The sequence below is a fragment of the Pagrus major genome, chromosome 24, assembly GCF_040436345.1.
Source record: "Pagrus major chromosome 24, Pma_NU_1.0".
NCBI lineage: Eukaryota > Metazoa > Chordata > Actinopteri > Spariformes > Sparidae > Pagrus > Pagrus major.
Genome location: NC_133238.1, coordinates 19,416,021 through 19,439,523, shown reverse-complemented (window position 1 = coordinate 19,439,523; position 23,503 = coordinate 19,416,021). Strand labels below are relative to the sequence as shown.

Below are 23,503 nucleotides of genomic sequence, written 5' to 3'. Positions count from 1 at the left end.
TGTCAGGTGCCTCACGATCATGCTCGAGTGTGTGTGCTGTTGTGACATCGTCCTCCGCTGCAGTAAAAGTCCTGTGCAGCCTCCTCCTCCTCCTCCTCCTGCTTGCTTGTCCCTGATGACTTCCAGAAACTTCCGCTCTTCACTCCGTCTCAGTGACACGTGTGTCCTCTCTCCTCCAAGACTGAACACCGCAGCAGCTTTACGGGGCTGATCTGCTGCTTTTACGCACTGCTCTCTGGAGAAACCCTCCACATCTGGACTGAAATATTGTTCAACTGAGCAAAAAAACTGGCTAATAGTATCGTGTCAGACGTGCTGGTGTTTAGTTGGAAATTGTGAACCGCTGTATTGATTGTGTGAGTAACTATTAACAAATTATATCAGGGTTTTTATGGTATTATATTGAGTCATGTAGTTAAATTCCTATTTAGGGCTGCAACAAACAATTGATTTTATTCATGCAGATGATTTCCCAAGTAATCGGTCTATAGGTAATAGTATCTTTTGTCAAACCAACAGTCCAAAACCCAAAGACTCTTCATTTACTGTCATAAATAACAACGTAAAGCAGCAAATCCTCACATTTAAGAAGCTGGAACCAGTAAATGTTTCACATTTTTGCTTGGAAAATGAGTTAAATGATTAATCTTATATCAAAATAGTTGACAATTTGTTTTGTTTTTTCAATTGACTAATCAATTAATCAACTAATTGTAGCAGGGAAGTGATTAGTACTTTGCTTTTTCCATCTTAAGGTCCTTACCTACCTCGGACGGGACACCAATATGTGAAATACTGAAAATATTTCGCGTCCAAACTATTCACACCAGCTGCAGATCCACAAATTTGCCACTTTACGCGCCAATATGTGAATTTGTGACATACTATCACATTAAAACTGGCAGAAACATAATGACATAATATACATAAATAAACAATATGTATACAAAACATGATAATGCAAGTACAACCTTTCAAAGAGCAGTATGTTTTTTATTTAGACAAATTATGTGCAAACACAAATAGGCAATGCCGAGGTCAGCGAAAATGATTGAGGTCATGTTAGTTCATAAAATATAAAGTTAGGGAAAGATTAGTTGACTGTTCTAATTTTTCAGAGCAATGTGTTGAAAAATAAACCAAACGTGGCGACTTTTTGTGTTTCAAACGGGCAAAAACATTAAATCTGCCTCCAAGAAAGAAGACGACAAACAAGTCTGCAGTGGTTCAAAGTGCTTGAGCAGCAGTAGGAGGGCTCCTCCTCCCCACTACAGGCCTCTGCTGCCCCTCATTTGCATTGGTGAAGAGCTCACTTCCTCTGACTTCTGGCTGGAGCTTCACAACTCTAAAACCCCGGCGTCTGACCACTGGTGCCCAGATCTCAGTGCTCCCTGTGTAGGTGCTAATTTAGAGCAGATGGCATCTGGACTCCCGTCAACAGGAAATGGCTTAGAAACAGGGACATCCCTGCTACAGATTAGACACTTACCTTCCCGCGCTGGTAACCTGCCCTCTCAGTGATTCCCTGAAAACGATTAGAAACACTCAAATATCAAAACACCGAGAGAGAGCAGCAGTTTTTATCCATCGTAGGTGTGAGTGCATCATGTCCGACCTCTGCAGTCTCTAAATTATTTGTTTGCTTTGCTGCGTACAGACACCCTGCGGGCTCAGATCCAGATCATACGAGCCAACGCAAGCGATGGACGGCTTCTAAATTAGAGAGCAAGCACCTGAGGACGAAGGTGTTCAACAGAGGTTTTCAAATGGAAAAGAGGGTAAAGATACCGCATTAGCCTGAAGGGAGTCAGAACTCGGTCCAATCAAAGCAAAGAGACACGACACAGACGCTTTTTTAGATTCAGCGTGACTTATACTTCACGATGACATCCCCAACTCGTCAAAAACACCCGCAGAGCTGATGAGTAAACAGTGCCTGCTCAGGCCTGTGATAGCCGACCAATCAGAATCAACTGGGCGTTTTGGAAGGAGGAAGGGTCTTAAAGAGACAGGCACTAAAACAAAGCGTTCAGACAAAGGTGCTGCCGAAAAATAATGTGTTTTATGATGATTAAAGCATGTAAACATTTTCTAGTAGATGCCTGAAATAAAAGTATCAACTTGAAAATGATAGATGGGACCTTTTTAAACTTTTAACACTTACTAATCTTGATAATTACTTAATTGTAACAAGCAAAAATAGCAAAGAATTGCTCATTCCAGCTACTTAAACATGAGGATATGCCCCTTTTCTCTGTTTGACGTAATATAAATTAAATATTCATGGGTTTGGTTGCACTGGGAGGGCAGTGTTCCCTGTGAGTACAGAAGCATGTTGTGATTTTTCCATGCAGTAATCTGGGGATCTTGTACGGTAGCCTGTGTTTGCGTTCAGCCCAGGGTGTAGGGACGACTTCAAAGCCCCACGGCTACACCCTGTGGTTAGTGTAAAGCCAGGCACACGCGAGCTGCAGCGTTCACGGGCACACAGTTGATATATACGCTGTGCACTCTGTATTGTAAAGCAGGCACACGCCCTCAGACAGGCGCAAATTTATTTAAGTCCATAAAAACAGTTGACTGCCTTCTCACCCCTAAAACCCCCCACAGTCGAAGCATCAGACCACTCTATACTCGCTGTAAAACACACATGTACACACACACACACACACATGTACACACACACTCTCTCTCTCCACTTCCTGTCTGTTTCTTTCTCCTCAAATCACGTCTGTGTTTTAAACAGGCCTCTCTGAGGGCATATTTCACATTTGAGGAATTTCCTGTGTTCTGCTTATATCAGAGAGGAATGACAGTTCAAGAGTTGCACACACACACACACAACCACACACAGGCCATCTTAAGCCTGTCAGTATGAGTGTGTGTGTGTGTGTGTGCGCCTCCACGTTGTATACATGCATGTGAACGTGACGGATGAGACAATATGCGGCCCTCAGAGGCCGTCTTGCTGGGTGGTAGACAGGAAGGATTGCTCTTCATCCATCACAGTTAATATTGTATCCAGTGGAGGTCCACACTGTTGACAAACACCAGGTTTTCACAGTCAGTTCTGACAGTGAACTACTATAATTATGCGTTTTGCAATGCATGATGGGTACGGTAAGCTGCTGTGAATTTGACCAACAGGCTAACAGCAGGCTAACAGGCCTACAAGTGGTCCAACAAGGTGCACATGCTAACAGGATAACATGCTAGAAAGTAATATGGTAGGGTTAACATACAAACACAGTACTGTGCCGTAATATTACTATACATTTACATTAAATTGATATATTTACAACAACTACAGATGCTTATTAAAGTATCATAATGCCATGTTACCCAAAAATACTGTATTTCACAGTAAGAATGTGTCTGTAGAAACAATATATTATTGTGATTTCCATCTATATTACTGTAAAACATTACAGTCTACCAACGTTAATCACTTTAACCAATTAGCCAGTAACTTTCCTTTAAAATGACAGGAATCATGTTTAATGGTGCAGCTGGAGCAAAAGAAGGATGCAGGACGTTTTTTCTTCCACGTATGTTGTCAGTCGTGTTCGCAGGCCCGTTGTGAATGGCGAGCCGGTCACTGAGATGTGTGTGTGACGCTCACTGTTGGCAAATGAGCAGCCTGCTATTTGCTGTTGGCAGCTGCAAACAAGGAAAGCTGCACTTTTCACAAACCACTTAGGTTTTTATGTGCTGGAGAGCTTCTTTCACAAGCCTCGGTGCACCAGCCTCAAGTGTCAGTATTATGAAGTAAACTGTTGAGTTCAGCTGTTGTGTCGCTCTATTATGACTGTAAATAAATGATCGAGGCACCCGCTCTTCTCTTTTTGTAAAAAGAAATGTTCTGCTGTTTATTATCAGTGGATTAAAAGCTCAGTTCATTAAAGCTTTTATATTAGCCGCTTAGCTAATGGAGCACAGGAAGCGATCCATCTTACATGTGTAGCACCAGTTTGTTAGGAATTAATAAGATGATTACCACATGGTAACAAAATTAGACTTCCTGCTCTATCCATCCTTCATAAGAGGATTTCTTTTGTTGTAGCTGGTCAAGGATCAAGTGTGACAGAAGCATCGGACAACAGCTTTTTTTTTTTGTTTCACTTTTAAAGACAGCTCGGTGAGTAACTGAATGAGCAAGTGGAGGTTCAAGGTCCTCCAGCACCCCTTAACAGGACACCGAAGCTTTCCAAAAACTACTAAAGGCTCCTATTTTCATTAGCATGGCTGACACAAAACTACATGCAGACCTATTTATAGTTCAATTCAACACCTCATTAAAAAATTGACAATATTTCATCATTTTTTCTTTCCTTATATTAAATTGTGTTTTCTGAAACTTTCTGAATTTTTTATTTTAAGCAGCTCAGCTTCTTGTTGTATCTCAGTTGTGTCTGGACTCCTCCAGGAATCATACTTTACTTAATGCAGGTATGTAGCTACTGTTTTGCTGCCATAGTTGTGGAGATAACACCACTGGGTGAGCTATAGCCAGCTATGTTCACACAGTTGATGTTGAAGTAACATTAGCTAAAAATATCCATAACTTCAGTCAATGAGGAATAGCACTGCCTGGTTGAGGACCTGAAGAAGGTAAATACATGTTTATATTGTTTTAATACTGTACTGTCCTCCAGCAGTTTATAATAAGGAAGCTATGGCGCTAATTACGTTTATCTACGATTGCTAATGACATTAGTACAGCTCTCAGTGTGGTAGCAGTCTGTATTAGCAGTGTAATTTGTGCTGTTAGCCAACACCTGAATCTAAATCTACCTCAGTATGATTTGAGCTTTTGGTCGATTATTTATTAAAGAGACAACATTTGTGTTAGCTAACCGAGCCAGTCATATCTATTAAAAGTTCAATCTTAAACTCTTCCTTGATGTCTTTTGCTTCCCGTGTGTCCAAAAAATTGTGTTCCCGGTATTCCCACAGTAAACCCACAGTGTACCCAGTCAGTCATGCGTTTAATTTCCGTGCAATGAAACTTTATTTAGAAAATGAAATATATATCTAATTGATGAGTAAAGGTTTAATATGAAAAGTTAAATGGTATTTAATTCTCATGAAATTATATTTGAGGCAAAAAAAGTTATGTAATGCTGCTTTAATTACAAAGATACATTGAAAGCAGTTGCCATTAAAAAAGTTTGAGGTAGCATTTCATTTTTCGTTTGTTTGTTTTTATACTGTTGCATGCCAGGCAGGGCCAAAATGCTTGTTGTGTGTTTTTTTCTGGAATGTTATCATCCTGATTAATGGCGGATGGGATGTGTTTGATGAAATAACACATCTTTGATGAGAAAAATATTAATTACATTATCTGCAGCAATCCCTCAGCCACAGAATTGACAAGTGCTTCCCCTATCTGCATTTATGCACAGCAGCTTAACTTAATTTATTATTTAAATGTCTAGTCTTGTTTTGTTAATAAAGTTTTAAAGGATTTTTAAAAAAAATGAAAAAAAGTAAGAAAATAAAAAATAGAATGTTCATGATGGAATGTCATGTCACATAAAAAAAGAAAGAAAACATCAAAGCAAGATCAAAGGCAACGGAATGTGATGATGTCACCAGAGGCCTTTGATGTTCTTTCATCACGGAACCGAACAACATTTAAGCATACCAGCTACAAAGACTAGAGTCCAGTACAGGTTCGTACCCCAAGCCGACTACAAGACTTTTTTCACAGTCTCACCACTACATATTGAGTATTCGCCCACTGAAAGTGACTGAAAACACTTCATACACACACAACATCTTCAGGACACCATGAACAACCAACAGATCAGAAATCCACAGCGGACCCCAAATCCACCTATGCTGCCCAAAAACCAGACCTCAAACAATCCTAGACGTTTTTTAGTGAATCACGTGGTATCCAAACAAATTGTTTGGGACAAACAGGACGCCACAAAGGAGGAGAGGAGGACGACAATGTTTGAGTCTATTTCTGCCCACCAAGTGCAAGTGATGCGTGAGCAACTGCCCAGGACGGCTGAACCTCAGGCCACGGCAATGGCTCTGAAGGAGGAGCCAAGATGTATCAAGGCTATTGCTCAGAGAGATGCTGCAAGGGCAAAGCAGAAGAAGGCAGATCTCCTTGAGTCTATTTCTGCCCACCGAGTGCATGTGATGCATGAGAAAGAGCTGAAGGAAAAGGCAGAGCGTCAGAGACAAGCAGACCAACTTCGGACTGTCAAGGAAGCTGACAGATTATTCCTTGAAGGGGAAAAATTAAAGGCTCAGGAGAGAAGAACAGAAGCTATCAATGTAGCGGAATACAATAGGAACCATGCAGCTCAAAACCGTGCTCGCCATCAGAAGATGGAAGCCATTGAGTTCCCTTTTGACCCCCATTACCTACCACCAATTTCCAAAACCACCTTAGCTGCAAGGAGGTCTGATAACTGCTCTGCAGACACATGCAAGCAACTGCCCAGGAAGGCTGAACCTCAGGCAATGGCTCTGAAGGAGGAGCCAAGATGTATCAAGGCTATTGCTCAGAGAGATGCTGCAAGGGCAAAGCAGAAGAAGGCAGATCTCCTCGAGTCTGTTTCTGCCCACCGAGTGCATGTGATGCATGAGAAAGACCTGAAGGAAAAGGCAGAGCGTCAGAGACAAGCAGACCAACTTTGGACTGCCAAGGAAGCTGACAGATTATTCCTTGAAGGGGAAAAATTAAAAGCTCAGAAGAATAGAATAGAAAATATCAGAGTAGCGGAATACAATATGAACCATGCAGCTCAAAACCATGCTCGCCATCAGAAGATGGAAGCCATTGAGTTCCCTTTTGACCCCCATTACCTACCACCAACTTCCGAAACCACCTTAGCTGCAACGAGGTCTGATAACTGCTCTGCAGATACATGCAAGCAACTGCCCAGGACGGCTGAACCTCAGGCAATGGCTCTGAAGGAGGAGCCAAGATGCATCAAGGCTATTGCTCAGAGAGATGCTGCAAGAGCAAGGCAGAAGAAGGCAGATCTCCTCGAGTCTGTTTCTGCCCACCGAGTGCATGTGATGCATGAGAAAGAGCTGAAGGAAAAGGCAGAGCGTCAGAGTCGAGCAGACCAACTTCGGACTGCCAAGGAAGCTGACAGATTATTCCTTGAAGGGGAAAAATTAAAGGCTCAGGAGAAAAGAACAGAAGCTATCAGAATAGTGGAATACAATATGAACCATGCAGCTCAAAACCGTGCTCACCATCAGAAGATGGAAGCCATTGACGTCCCTTTTGACCCCCATTACCTACCACCAATTTCCAAAACCACCTTAGCTGCAACGAGGTCTGATAAGTGCTCTGCAGACACATGCAAGCAACTGCCCAGGACGGCTGAACCTCAGGCAATGGCTCTGAAGGAGGAGCCAAGATGTATCAAGGCTATTGCTCAGAGAGATGCTGCAAGAGCAAGGCAGAAGAAGGCAGATCTCCTCGAGTCTGTTTCTGCCCACCGAGTGCATGTGATGCATGAGAAAGATCTGAAGGAAAAGGCAGAGCGTCAGAGTCAAGCAGACCAACTTCGGACTGACGAGGAAGCTGACAGATTATTCCTTGAAGGGGAAAAATTAAAGGCTCAGGAGAGAAGAACAGAAGCTATCAATGTAGCGGAATACAATATGAACCATGCAGCTCAAAACCATGCTCACCTTCAGAAGATTGAAGCCATTGAGTTCCCTTTCGACCCCCATTACCTACCACCAACTTCCGAAACCACCTTAGCTCCAACGAGGTCTGATAAGTGCTCTGCAGATACATGCAAGCAACTGCCCAGGACGGCTGAACCTCAGGCAATGGCTCTGAAGGAGGAGCCAAGATGTATCAAGGCTATTGCTCAGAGAGATGCTGCAAGGGCAAAGCAGATGAAGGCAGATCTCCTCGAGTCTGTTTCTGCCCACCGAGTGCATGTGATGCATGAGAAAGAGCTGAAGGAAAAGGCAGAGCGTCAGAGTCGAGCAGACCAACTTTGGACTGCCAAGGAAGCTGACAGATTATTCCTTGAAGGGGAAAAATTAAAGGCTCAGGAGAAAAGAACAGAAGCTATCAGAATAGTGGAATACAATATGAACCATGCAGCTCAAAACCGTGCTCACCATCAGAAGATGGAAGCCATTGACGTCCCTTTTGACCCCCATTACCTACCACCAATTTCCAAAACCACCTTAGCTGCAAGGAGGTCTGATAACTGCTCTGCAGATACATGCAAGCAACTGCCCAGGAAGGCTGAACCTCAGGCCACGGCAATGGCTCTGAAGGAGGAGCCAAGATGCATCAAGGCTATTGCTCAGAGAGATGCCGCAAGAGCAAGGCAGAAGAAGGCAGATCTCCTCGAGTCTGTTTCTGCCCACCGAGTGCATGTGATGCATGAGAAAGAGCTGAAGAAAAAGGCAGAGCGTCAGAGACAAGCAGACCAACTTCGGACTGTCAAGGAAGCTGACAGATTATTCCTTGAAGGGGAAAAATTGAAGGCTCAGGAGAAAAGAATAGAAGCTATCAATGTAGCGGAATACAATAGGAACCATGCAGCTCAAAACCGTGCTCGCCGTCAGAAGATGGAAGCCATTGAGTTCCCTTTTGACCCCCATTACCTACCACCAATTTCCAAAACCACCTTAGCTGCAACGAGGTCTGATAACTGCTCTGCAGACAGATGCAAGCAACTGCCCAGGATGGCTGAACCTCAGGCCACTAAACTGCAACGTTGCAAAAACATCGAGCTCATGCAGCAAATAAAGCCAACTTCATACAGTTACAGCTTCGTTGAGTGGAGATATTTGTGAACGCAAATATCAGAATCACATGGGAATGTTGGCTGGGGTCTTGTGAGAGTTGGGGTCTGGGATCCATAATAATACTTCTACCTCTCACCCGGTCTTCTGCTGCTCCTGTCGGGGTCACTCATGGGCTCAGTGGTTAGCACTGGTGCCTCACAGTCAGGTTCTGGTTCAGGCCAGACCTTACTGTGAGGCGGTTGCATGTTCTCTCACCTGTATGGGTTTTCACCAGGTGCTCTGGTTCCCCCACGATAATATCCCCCAAAAAATAAAAAGGTTAGATAGAATAGCAACTTGACATTAGGGGCTGCCCTGCCACTGCTCCACCACGAGCCCAGAGACACTGCAGCCACAACAACCCGCCATACTCCTTCTTTGATTGGTTGGCTTCGTTGGTTGTGTTCTCCATGCTTGACTCAAACTGTTAACCCACACAGTAGCTCTGGTAATGTCTTGAGTGTGAATGTATGAGTTAACACTTTGAGCCAAGCATAGAGAACGCTCGTTTGGCAGAGCGGACAGGCCGGGTGGCGGTGCTGCGGCAGGGTAGCCTGGCGGCAGCTCACCTCTCCACTCTACTGAACAAATCCAGTGACACTGACAGTGAAGAGCAGCTCCAGAGGATGAGTGACCCCGGCAGGAGCAGCAGAAGAAGGCCTTTTTCCTAGGACACCATGTAGGCTCAGTGGTTAGCACTGGTGCCTAGACCTTACTGTGAGGAATTTGCATGTTCTCCTCCTGAGTGTTTGGGTTTTCGCCGGGTGCTCCGGTTCCCCCACGATAATATCCCCCAAAAAATAAAAAGGTTAGATAGAATAGCAACTTGACATTAGGGGCTGCCCTGCCACTGCTCCACCACAAGCCCAGAGACACTGCAGCCACAACAACCCGCCATACTCCTTCTTTGATTGGTTGGCTTCGTTGGTTGTGTTCTCCATGCTTGACTCAAACTGTTAACCCACACAGTAGCTCTGGTAATGTCTGAGTGTGAATGTATGAGTTAACACTTTGAGCCAAGCATAGAGAACGCTCGTTTGGTAGAGCGTACAGGCTGGGTGGCGGCGCTGCGGCAGCTCACCTGTCCACTCTAGTGAACAAATCCAGTGACACTGACAGTGAAGAGCAGCTCCAGAGGATGAGTGACCCCGGCAGGAGCAGCAGAAGATCTTTTTCCTAGGACACCATGTATGCTCAGTGGTTAGCACTGGTGCCTAGACCTTACTGTGAGGAATTTGCATGTTCTCCTCCTGAGTGTGTGGGTTTTCACCGGGTGCTCCGGTTCCCCCACGATAATATCCCCAAAAAAATAAAAAGGTTAGATAGAATAGCAACTTGACATTAGGGGCTGCCCTGCCACTGCTCCACCACGAGCCCAGAGACACTGCAGCCGCAACAACCCGCCATACTCCTTCTTTGATTGGTTGGCTTCGTTGGTTGTGTTCTCCATGCTTGACTCAAACTGTTAACCCACACAGTAGCTCTGGTAATGTCTTGAGTGTGAATGTATGAGTTAACACTTTGAGCCAAGCATAGAGAACGCTCGTTTGGTAGAGCGGACAGGCCGGGTGGCGGCGCTGCGGCAGGGTAGCTAGACCTTACTGTGAGGAATTTGCATGTTCTCCTCATGAGTGTGTGGGTTTTCACCGGGTGCTCCGGTTCCCCCACGATAATATCCCCCAAAAAATACGAAGGTCAGATGGAATAGCCACTTGACAGTAGAAGTAGTAGTTAGATTAAAATAAATAATAATAAAAATAAATAATAATAAAATACAAATTTCTGTCCTTTCATGCTTTTTAAGTGAGTCATGTGGCCACCACTAACAACCAAACCTTTGTTATATCTAATATAACTAGAGATTGATTAACTAGTGGTGCACATGTATGTGCAGGCAACAACATTTAGAGGCTAAATCACAAATAACTTGAACATGAATAAGAAAAAGAAAAGAAAACTGCCCTGGACGTGGCTGGCAAACAGACCCAGCTAGGTTAGCAAGACAGACGGACTGGAGAGAACTGCCAATAAAATCTTTCTCCATGCTGCATCTTTATTCAGGATATCCGGGTTCGTATAACTCTTTCAGATTTTCCACTTTATAAATCAACTTTGTTTCAACAAATGTCTTCCCCAACGTGCACCTTAAGGAGAACTACTTCAGGTGCTTCATGTCAGCTGTCTTTTCATGATCACATCATTTGATTAAACTTGATGTGGAAGTCTAGCTTTAATGTACGCAACGCAACGCAGCGGAGCCAGTGGAAGTAAACACAAAGACTAGAGTGAAACCTATCAGCTCCGCTGCCATGACGGACTGAACACGGATCTGGTGGAATTTAGGGATTAGACTTTTCACATTTTTTTAGAAAGTAAAATACTGTGCAAATAAAAAAAAACAGTGAATGACTTTATGGTTTAAATTACTCAAATCAACAGTCATTTCACTGCAAAATCTCAAAACTTTACCAAGTATATTTGTCTAATATTTGTTGCATTACACTTTATAGAAGACCAGTCACCTAAAAGTAGCATTTCAGAGAGAGACATATGTCACCTGTTTTTACACAATTTTCACTTGTTTCATCTGCAGATTTTGTTTTAATTATTACAAGCAAGAAACACTTTGTTTTCATTATGTTGTATTCATTTCTTTTAGTGGTTAAGCTGCATTTGACTCCAATCAACAGGCAGAAATGTCATGGGGAGGAACAAGGATGCAGAAATCAATTTGTTGACACTTTCCCTCATGAGTCTCTGATGACTTGTTGTATCGGGCACAGTGCGATCCTGGTGTGACCGGTTAAACCAGGGCATGTGTGCAAGGCTCCAACAAGATACAGGACTTTGGCTTCAGTGTGAGTCACTCTGTTGTGTCTATATGCAGAGGGCTCTGAGGGGATGGAGAGGATCAGCTTCTGTGTCTGGTCTGGATGCTCTGAACAGACTCACCTTTGACCTCTGACAGCTTATGATCAAACAACAACAGGAGTAAAAGCCTTTGACGGCTTCACACGTCTTTAAAAACTACATGTTATTGAGCTGAGTGAAAGATTTGGAAGCTTCGGACCCAGTGGGTTAAATATATCTCTTAAAAAAATAGAAATTACCTCACCTAATTAATCATAAATAACCTTCACTGATGTAAGATGAATGATACATGTCTGACCTGGCTGACTCAGCCTGAGACAGACTGGTGGCTGCTAACCTTTGAGCAGACAGACAGATCAGCGTAGACTTGGCTAATTAGATTTCCACGCTCTCCTCTGATCTAATTCACCATTTGTTTTAAAGTAAACAACAAAACAAGCAGATGCCACTGTGTTTTCTACCATTTCCAGCCAAGAGGAGCAGTTGTTGTCGGAGTTGGACGCCGGCCTCGTGCTGGAAAGAGATTTCTCTTGTAATGCTGTGGTGGTGATCCAATCCTCAGTCATTAACATGCGTCTGCGAGCGATTACCAGGTCCATGTCTGGGTGAAAGTATTAGCACGGCATTGACTGTAAAGCTGATCTGTTTGTATATGCTGGAGTAGACGGGAGAAAAAGCATGAATGCAAATTGTTTTAATATTTTTACAAATGTCTTTATTTCAAGAAAGAAAACGACCAGAACCAGAGCTTTTTGAGTAAAGCTGTAATCTTACTTTCACAATAAAAGTGCCCACAACCCAAATTTTATACATAAACATCAGTTTACTTGTCGTTTTGTAATGGCTGTTAATATAACCCTGATGATGTCATAGTGATGTCACCAGGGTTATCTTGAATTTGAACGTTTGATCTCAAAATGTATGTTAACAACTGGCAGCATTGGCCTGGCAGATGTGGGAGTTTTACAGACAGGAAGTCTCTAATTAATACGTTCTGTGTTGCATGATGGGAAGTGTAGGATCCAGTGTTTTTGGAGTTTAAGATAGGATATCTATGACCATCCTCTTTTTCATCTGTCCCTCACAAGTTACACAACATTAAGGAAATATGATTTTAAAAAAAAGAGAGTACCCCTTTAATCTGCTGTTTCCCTTCAGACTCGGCTGAACTTTGTGTTTTGTGCTAATTACCAAATGTTAGCATGCTAACATACTAATTGAAAAGGGCTTAACATTAAAGTAAATGGTATATTATGTCTACGTACCACGAGAAAGGCATTAATGTTATTTTACGTTAGCTTAATTAGCATTTAGCTCAAGGCACAACTGTGCCAAAGTACAACCTCTGAGAGCTGCTAGCGTGGCTGTTGTCATGTAGCTTGATTAATTACTTGGTTAATCCACATCATTATCAAAAATAGTGATTATTTTTGTCAGTCGACTAAATAGTTTATTGACCAATCATGTCAGGGCTCATCTTGAGTTTACAGTTTCTACCAATTAAAAAAAAAATATTGGTTTTGTTGAGAATATCATCCAAAAATGACTTTTTCTTACACTCTTTACCTTTCCCCATTCCCTTTCTCTCACCTTTCCATAGCCTCCGCACCTTTATATCCCAAAGCCACTACCCTTATCTTTATTCAATAGCTGCATTCACATCAACCGCTCCTCTTCTCTCTCGTAAACCACAGCAGTTCAGAGTATACAGCGGCATACTAAAACAGAGCTTGAATTACAGCTTTAATGCCACTTGTGTTCGATGAGGCAGAACGGCTGAATCCACCGCCGCTGTGTTTCTCAAGCACCTGCAATAAATTCGCTTTGTGCTCATGCTGCATTTTTTTAAAAAAAAGCTTGAGTCATGCTTCCAGAGGGGGTCCGATGAGGTGACAGATTGGGAGCCGGCTTTTTGGATATGATGATACACCAGCAAGTCCGGGATTCATAGGCTAATGAATTCAAGGATTAGTCAGCACCGGTTTGTTTTCCCGTAGAAGCAGGTGATGCTTAGTTTGTTATCCGTCACGCTGCAGAAAAACAAGTTAGTGTGACATTAAAAAACTGCATTATGCGGGCCGGGGTTTGGACGCTACAAGCTTCATCAGTGAGACGCTCACACCAAACAGAAGTGAAATTTTCTGACCAGCTATGAAAGCTCCAAATCTGGATGAAGGGGTCCAGGCAGATTACACCCAAGCCTACGATGATCCCATTCGGCTAATCCCGATCATAGTGAGTTGGCTGTGCCCCGATCTCACTGCTGGGGGCGGGGAGCAGGCAACAACCGGCTTCCAGCACACAATGAGATTGACCTACCTCCTAATTTGGGATTAGACGTAAGAGAATACATCCTGTGATGACGAGATGCGCCGGTTTGGTCAGAGAAAGTGTCACTTCAGTCACTGAAACGAACAAATGTTACTGTTTTACAGTGAAAGATACAGAGTAAACAAGCTGTTCTCAGGGGAAAACACTGTCTGAAGCTAGAAGGGTGGCAGGGTCCGCCAAACAAACAAAGTAAAACAGTGTGAAATTGTGCTGTCCTTTGAGGTCAGCTTTTTTATTCAGTCATGAAAACAGCTTTTTTTATATAGTTTGTTTAGGCTTCTGATTAAAATATCTTCCCCAAAACTACATAGTGCACCTTTAATGTCAGAAACAGTGAACTCTGGTGCTGCAGCATCACTTATCTACCAACGGTATGTCCAAACTTGAACTGTCCATATGTCCTGCTCAAACACAGGCTAAACAAAATGTGTAATCTGGTGACGTCCAGCCTCTCTCTGTGTCTGTCGACGGTTCAGTAGTACGAGATTTGGCGTTAGCGCGCAGACTAGCATCTGCTCTCTGGCAGCGGAGGCTGAGGGGAGATTAGATGTTAGCGTCTATGCTAGCAGGCTCTGCAGCTCCGGTGCAGGCCTCGCTCTCTAATCAGTGCTGGCAAAAGGCCTCCCTAAAGGCGGCTGGCGTTGACAGGACTGTCTGCGCCTCGTCGACCTCCGAGTCTCACCCTCCCAAGCCTCCTGTTTTTTCCCCATCCTCCTCATCTCTTTGCCCAAAAATCCAATCTCCCGATACAAACACAGAGCAGCCCGGATCATCATGAACACTGAACCCTCTGAACAAACGTGAAAACGATCTCATAATTCAATTTGACACCAGGATTATTTGGTCGATGCCATTTTAAATGTCTCATTTGCTTTCTTTAAACATCATCCAGTCCCTGATGCTGACAGGTTGATTACAGTCCCACACTGATGGCTCTTTCCACCCCCCATCCCCCCGACACAGGACAGGCTAATGAAGGGACTGGGAGAGGATGTGATGTGGGCTGGCTCGCTCTGTTCCGTCTCCTCCTCTAATTTTTAAAGTGGTTTTGGGAGCCGTATGACTGGATCCTTTATGATTCAGCCTCACACCAACCTCAGTGGTCTCTGTGAGGTTTGGCGATCGTGTTAGGGAGTGTCTCCTGACATCAGTCTGGTCACACTGGTTTGTTTTAGTGGGTTAATTTATTTCCTGTCTGCAGGATGGGTTCAGAAGTCTTTGTCTTTGTCATTCCTCCAGTTAATACTGTCCATCATATCAATATAGATCCAGTATAGTATCTAGTACAGTATACCTACGCCTCCACCTAGTCCTATATCCCCCGTCCATTTAGCTTAGCTTAGCTTTTTAGAGAAAAATAGCTAGTTCTTTACCTGCTAAAGGCTAATCTACAACCTTTTCTACATATCAAAATGTCCTCTGTAATATATTGATTTAAAAGGAATGGATATGTTACGACAGGCGACCACGAACCACCATCCGAAATAATTTATGTTAGCTTGCTAGCAAAAAATCTTTGCATTAGCTAGCCAACAGCCCATTCATTCTGAGCATATTCCACTTGCTAGCTTCGTGCTAAGTCAGTATCTGTTCCTGGCTGTCCAAGGAAACTCAAAAAGTTGATTTTACACTGAAAGGCCGTAACTTTGAAAGGTTACCCACTCAATTCCTCACTTGATGGCCAGTGTGGAGAGAAGGAACGATCACAGTGATCAATAACGCTTCACCAGGCGCGTGGCATCTGAGTAATGTAGCCTCTAAAATCCAAATCTGTCCTCTAATTTGTTTTTTATGTTGATTTATCCAGCTTTTCCACATTTGCACCCGTTCATCCCTCCGCTTCATCTGCTCATAATTTCTGTATTTATCCACAACTTTGACATGTGTGGTGCTGCGAGTGATGGATGGCTAAAGACTGTGCCCATTGTCGGCCTCTGGACTATAAATATTACTTCATTTCATGTGGTTTGAGGTCGGAGTGATTAGGCTTCCAGCAGCTACCGAGTTGTACGCTCTCGCTCGGCTTGTCTGGCCTCTGCAGTCTCTTTCTCCCTCTTTTTTTCCCCCCTCGTTCCCCTTTCTCTGCCTTTGTTTCAGTGCCGCTGCTGCAGTTGGCCATGCCTGCAAATGAGCACTGGGGGACAGAGCAATTATTCAGCGTCGGGGGCAAACCCCTGCACCCCTTTCCTTCGTACACACCACATATACACTCCCTTGCTAACACTCCCCCCCTGTCATGTTTGAATGTTTCATGCATCCATAATGTGGACGTCTTTGCGAACACAAAGAGGAGAATGAAATATGCTTCTGGAAATTTAAGAGATTTATCTTGGAAATCAATCCCCTCAGGGGTGGATGAGCTCCGTGTGTCTTTCTCAAACATGAATTAATGCGACGGACACAAACACACACACATTTTCTTCGAGCTCAGACGTCGCTCCCATCCCCCCCAACACCACCGCCACCGCCACCCTTCCCCGATGCAATGGAGACACTGGTTTGGTTGCAGAGCGCGTGCTAGGGGAAGGAGAGTCGAGGAGGGAGGGAGGGAGGGAGGGAGGTGGAGATCTACGTGAGACAGCATGCTGGTTGGCTCGGCGTGTGTGTGTGTGTGTGTGTTTGTGTGAGCTGCAGCAGTGTGCTTGCCGGCTCCGCTCGCCGGCGAGAAAGCATCAGCCATCGCTGTCAGTGTGGCGCTGCCCCGACGACTCCTGTTCGCTCTTTTCTCCGTCCCTCATCCTTATTCTTTTGTGCTCTTGTCTTTTCTCCGCAGGAGCCGCTGCCTTGCCCCCACATTGTGTCCTCAAAAGCTGGAGTGTCTGCCTTTACCCCACCAGGTAAGACGTTGTGTTTTTCCCTTGAGAGGCGAGCATGTGTCGCCTAATTGCTTTGAGAATAAGCTCGGGAGTCAGTTTTTCATCGCACGATCGAAAGTATCCCCCCTTTTGTTGGGAGAAACCGGGAGCAAAGTGCCATCTTCCCTTTTCTGTTTCAGTTTCATCATCTTTTAATCAGTGTTTCCTCTCCGCTTTGTTTGCAGAGATTTCTAATTATCCAGGATATTTTTCTGCTGACATGCTCGAGCTACTGATGTTGTGATAAAGCCAGGGGCTTGCTTCTCTGTTTTGATGGCCTTTAGTCTTTGTGACGTATCTCGTCTAGACACTGCTGATTATTCACCCGGCAGGACAGCGCAGATCACCTCGAGGAGTGCTGCCGAAGAAAAATAACAACCCTGATCTCCAGTAAGTTTTGCTCTTAAGGAACAAAACGTGATTTCAGTTGGAAGTAACGCCGATTGTGATGCGATTAGAGGCCGTGATGGCATGTGGCCGTTGGCGGTTAGCGACTCATAGCCAACAGATTGTTGGTGGTTTCTCCGTGGGAGTGACACCAAGCTGAGCGAGACCGCGGGACATATTACTCTGCCTGTCAGCGCCGGCTGAGCTGGCTGTCACAAGTTCGCTGACGGCTGGCTCGGGAGGAGTTTTGGGGCGGAGGGGGAGGTTTTGATGTGAGCAGGTGGCGATGATGATGCCGACAGTGGCTTCCTGTCTTTCCCCCCTTTTCTCCCACCCTTTCTTTTCTTCTTCCCTTCCCACTCTTGTTTATTCCTCCCCCTGCATGTTCCTGCCTTTATCTGTTTTGATCTGTCAGCTGTCTCCCACTCAGCGCGTCCCACCCTTCTGTCTCTGTCTCACATTTGGTTTTTGTCTTCCCCTTTTACCAGGATTGTACAGGAATGGGGTCAAATGGGATCAGTCGTACTTTTCTAGCTCCATCCAGGGGGGACTTTAAACAATGCAAACACCTGATGAGTGCCACAAAATTATTTTAAAAGGATGTAAGACTTGATTTAGACACTGTTTTCTTTGGAAAATATAAAATGCTATGGATCTAAAACAGGTTGATCAAGAAAGTAGGCTACCCTTTTCCTCGACCTGGGTCTAACTGTGCCAATAAATATATGAATCAGCATTTTAATTTGAACCAACTTGATATTTTATCAGCATCTAGAAAATGTAGCTCACTTTTAGCATAATTAGCTACAGGAGCTACCCTTCTTTTTCATACTTGTTACATTTAAAAGTAGTTACAGCTGACTAGTTGTGTACTTAATACTACGTAACAATGACAAATGGATGGTTAAGTCATGTGAAAGCTGAAGATATAAAATAAATTGATCCTTTCGGCAGCTTTAAGTCTACTGCTTAGCTAATGTTAGCTAAAAAAAAAATTGAGCAGCTTTGATTCTGCCCTTCATTTTGTGGGGAGTAATTGGGTGCAAGGAGGTTGTAGGCTAGCGACAGACATTTTATGTTTTAAGGGGGGACGCTGTCGGTTTATTCTGCCTCCCAATCCATTCCTGTCAGTCTGCAGTACATGTGTTTGTATCTATGACTGTGCTAGAAGTCACCACGGTGTCCGTCACATCTCGACATGCCCCCCGTTTCACCTCTAGCCCCTTCTCCGTCTATCTGTCTCTGTCTCCGTCTGCCTTGCATGGTTGCCGGGCAGCACCGAGGCGAGCTGTCTTTTCCTGGGAGCCGGCTTCGGATGACACGCCGTGGCGTAGGAGTGGAGGATGAGGGGGCAAACGCGTCCTCTCCCTCCCAGTGTCCTCATTTCTGGGGTCACAAACGGAGTCCTGCCCCCCCTCCAGTCATCCTCCACCTCCTCCTCTCCCACTTTATACCTGCGTCTCTTCCGGTTCTGCCAAGCTCATGCCCTCGGAGCAAGGTCGTTGTTTGGCGCAGAGGTTGGGTTAACCAACTGTTGCGGCGCCTGCAGGGAAAACCTGTGGGTGAGAGGGACATTGTTTTGGAGTCAAAATCGCCCCTGGGTCCAACTGCTGTTTGTCAGCAAAGGCATTTGAAATGCAATGGAGATAAATGTAGGTGTTACAGAGACGGCGAGTGTGATAAAAGCAGGCATTGTTTCGCTTTCCCTCCTTCACTTCTCCAACTGTCAGGATCTGAAAACAGAAACGTGAATCTAACATGCTGTATTCCTGGAATGCACTCATGTAGTCGCGTTATATGAAACGTAGGACCCAGTGTTTTTTTTTAGGTTGTTTTTTAACCTTCAAGGCATCTAATACTGATCACAGATGAATATGTAATGTACGTCATCAGCGGAGGGAAACTGTACCACAAAGGGTCGTTGAAGTCAATTTGACAGAATGCCCCGAAGTGCATGTTGACAAGTGATACTTGATGTGTCCGCAGCTGGATGTCAATGTGCTGACAAAGATGAGGTGAGCCGCAGAGACAGGTGCAGCTGAGTAGAATAGACAGCATGTCATTTCGGGTCGATGTAGGAAAGTCGGAGGATCCTTTGAAAGAGATCGAGTGTCCTCGAGATCATACGTGATGACGTACGGATTACTGAAAAGTGGCGTTCCTGATTTGTTATCCATTAAGACCATCAGACCCGAAGCGTGTCTAAACATTTGACATGCAGTGGAGGCTTAATGAGCTGATGTATAATTAATGCACCGACTGTTGAATACCCCAAGGAAAAATAAAGTAGCACACATAAATCGTCAGAGCAGAATTCACTCATCTCAATCTTTTGGCAATTTATTCTGGCCATGTCAGCAAACACGCGAATGTTTTGACCTACTGGCCTTTATCTGACAATTGTTTTACCTCAAACAACAGGGTTATGTTCTCACCAATGTCCGCTGGTTGCTTGCTTGCTTGGTCGGTTGTGTGGGTGGGTGGTTAATTGGGTGGGTGGTTGGGTGGTTGGTTGGTTGGTTGGGTGGTTTGTCAGCAGCATTACACAAAAACGACTGAAAATAACAATAATAATCAGAATCTAGTAGATTTAAATATGTTTTATTTGATATCGGATTAGGCTTGATTGATTTAAATGGGACTTGGTCTTGGCGCTCTACTGCGTGCCTTTTTTGCATTGTATAATGACAATTACATTGTCAATGTCACAAGCTAACACTGCAGACACAATTATATTGTATAAACTGACCTGGATCTACCACCTAACAGCTGCAGCCGACCCTAAAAATATTATATTTTGCACATTTTCAGCCGCTTCACATTCTTGAGGCTGAAAGTAATAAAATCACAGCCTACAGGCCCGATTTTTGGCCGCCTCGTCCTCTCATGTTGATTGATGAATATGTGTGTAATGCTCTGAGGCCACTGAGAAACCTACATGTATATAACCGTGAACCAGTTCTTCCACCCGTCTCCACTCTTAAGTGCAGCTGTCGCCTCGGGGCGTAAAGATCTGCACCTGGTTCCTGCCTGGTTTACACAACGCGGCGAGGAAAAAGTGCTGCTCGCATGTGTTTGAGCTTGCAGTGAGTGCTTTTGGTTTTTTAAATCTACAGTATGAGGCATGCGGCTGCAGTTTTAGACCACTGATGTGCCCCGAACTGGACACCATGTTCCCAAGATGATGCTGGATTAGAAATTGTTCATGTGGCCGTCACGCTACAGGATGAACATCAGAGTTGTTCCCTTGCTGAGACGGCCGACTCGCTGCACACATGAATACAATGACGTAGCTATTTGTGACCTTTTAAGATCTTTATTAATGATAATGCATTACTTTTTTATGAGGCTTTTTATTCCCTCATAAAAAGAACTTTGTCCTACAGTCCTACAGTTATGTTGCATTCTGTTTTAACATAGTAAATAAGATTAATATGAGTCCTCTGAGCGTGAAGTTGGAAACATTATACAATATAAATTTCTAGGAGACAGGTTTTAATTATACGACATTGTTTTCGATCTGATCCCGGCAGCATTTGGGGGCTCACCTCATTACGCTGCTGCACAGTGCCCTCTTTACATCCACGCCACAGTCACGCTCGTTGTTTGTCTGGCGTCTGTGCTCTCTCATGCTCATCTCTGCTCTATTCTTTCCCTCAGATTAATTAACGAGCCTCCCTCCCGGCAGAGATTTTGCTCATTAGCCCTTCTGTAGTCGGTGCAAAGTGTGGAGGTGTACAAAAAAACGGCGTCCCCTCCCTCTCTGCACACCTGTAAGATCGCACCGAGTCCTCGGAGGCCGCCGAAGAATAGAGGAGTCAGGACTTCACGGAGAGCCGTGATTAGAAAAGGGCGAACTGAATCACAGATGCAATTACTCAGTGGGTCACATCCAGAGAAGTCGGTGACGACGCTAATGAGGAGCCATAAACGCTTAATCTGAAATGGTAATGAAGACTCAAATGACGCGGAAGAATAGTACAGAGTCGACAATATAAATGTAGTTTTCAGTCAAGATTGGTTTCATTATTGCAGCAGCTATTAAGAAAATTAACAAAATAATGCTTCTTAATTATGTTTTCTTTAGTTTTATTTTGAAATTGATTATACTTCAGACACAGGAATACTCCTCACCTCGACTACAACTCCTCGTGGCTTTGATGTATTAAACATGCATGTGTTTGTGTGTCTGTTGTGTGAGGCCGAGCGCCGGCCGGAGGGAGTGTGTCTGGGGAGAAGGAGGCTGTCTGAGTGAATTATGGATGAGGAGAAGGGGGCGAGGGCCACGTTCAAAGGAGAGGGGGGAAGCAGAGACCTCAGACGAAAAGGCCCTGTCAAGTGTACTGACTGGACCCCCCGGTCGGACCCAAACAGACTGCAAGCACAGAAAAACAAAGCAACAGCCATGTAGTATCCCCTTTTGAACCCCAGTGATTTAAAGTAACACAATCATACTTCCTGTCTTGCACCTGCTGTAGGTTGTCGGAGTAGTGCTGGAAACAGAACTAAGTCTTCAAGTGACATAACACAGCCTCTGGCAGCCATATTCGATGTCCTCAGGAAACTGGGGCTATGTTACTGGCACTCTAGTTAGCTAATAGGGTTGGGCGATATGTCAGAATTTTCCAGCTGGCCACCATCAGCCCAACAACCACGAAATCCCGATACGACTACCAACTTTGACTTTCATAAAATTGCAAAAGGAAAGGAAATGCCCGACACTGCTTCATCCATTTTTCTCTGAACTTTGGCATCGGACGTGAAGGTATACATGCTTTTAACAGCACGTCGGCATGATGGCTGCCTCGCGTATCCCTTGTCGGTTTGGAGCAAAGGTCGTACACGTCCTCAGAAATTAATGCTACATGTCCGCAAGATGTGACAGGGTCAGGTGTCTGGTATCCTCTAGCGGTATCCTCCAGTAACACCAGTAGTATAAAGGCAAGTATGTTAACTACATTCACAACGAAGCCGGTTATTGAAGTGTGCACCGTAATCAATCTATAGCTCATGATGAATTTTCTGAATTGGCGTGTTCTTGTCCTGTTCTTGTATACTGCGATGATTGATGCGGTGTTTTCTGTGTGTTCTGCCTCCTAAATCCTGAGTACACTTGTGTCTAAAACTGAGATTTGGATAATTAACATCCTGCAGGATGAGCGTAGTCAGAGATCAATACACCAGAATTAAAGGATTGTCTGTGATGCAGAGAGCGACGCTCAACCAAAACACAACCAGATCCTTCTGGAAACGTCTTTCTGTGATGTCCCCCCCCCCCTTTATCTCGTCTCTTGGCTCGTTTTCGGCGAAGTTCAGCAAGTTTATCGGGCCTTTTAGCGCAGAGCTGAGATTAGGATTCATTTCCTGTTTGCCTCGTCTCTGATGATGAAGTCAAATCTGTGGATTAGGTCAGCCTCTGACCTCCTTCCCCTCCTTCCTCTATCCTTGACTCTTCCCTTCCTCCTTCCCTCCTCGCCTTCTGTTTTGACCCATTTGGCCTCGGTCCTCCTGGGAGGAACGCAAAGGTCACGGCGAATGTCAGGCAAGAAATGCGTCGTCAACTGTGTTCCCGTTTTCCAGAGTCTCAAGACAAATTGCTTGTTTGTTCAACCCGTGCGCCCACTGTTTGTGCCCATCCATTAAACATCGACCCACAGGATGCGCCGGTGGAGCTGATGGTCATCTCGGGTGACTGACAACAATCGTCAGCGTTTTATCTTGTAAGAGCTGCAATTAATGAGTTTGGAGATTAGATATGACACGCTGCAGATAGTTTTATCGTAATCAGATCGTTGGTGCAGGAAAAAAAAAAGAAGTCATTTGGTGAAAGTGATCAAAAAGAAGATAATTATTATCAGGAATTCACTCGTTAATCTGTTTTTTTCACTGATTACAGTTAACTTGCATCAGCTTTGTTAATTAGTTTTCTTACAAGGATCACAAGCTTTTGGGAAAACAAAGAAGACGTAGATGAATTGTGTCCATCGAGACTTTGGTTTCATAACAGGCCGACTGCTGCGTGACAGTTAAAAGCATAGTTTTCAGTGCAATGCTTCTATTCTTATCACGCTCCTGATATTTTTGGGCTGGGCGGCAACTACAAATCTCTCTGCATCTTCCTCTCCTCATCCATTTCTCTCTTTTTTTCTTCCCTGACTGGCCCCATGAAGAGACGTTACTTCCTGTGTGACCTTGGTTTGTCTTTTTTTCCCGCTCACTATTTTCTCCCCTCTCCACTTCCTATCTAAACTGTAATATCACCTCTC

At 44.3% G+C, this 23,503-nt stretch overlaps 1 protein-coding gene across 3 annotated transcripts in view; it reads left to right on the top strand.

Moving 5' to 3' along the window:
• Positions 1-23,503, top strand: part of LOC140992280 (uncharacterized) — a 69,042-nt gene that overhangs the window by 13,502 nt on the left and 32,037 nt on the right. For all 3 annotated transcript variants that reach the window (XM_073462583.1, XM_073462582.1, XM_073462584.1), the window contains exon 2: positions 16,769-16,832. The gene's annotated coding sequence lies outside the window, so the exon portion shown is untranslated. The remainder of the gene's footprint in view (positions 1-16,768; positions 16,833-23,503) is intronic.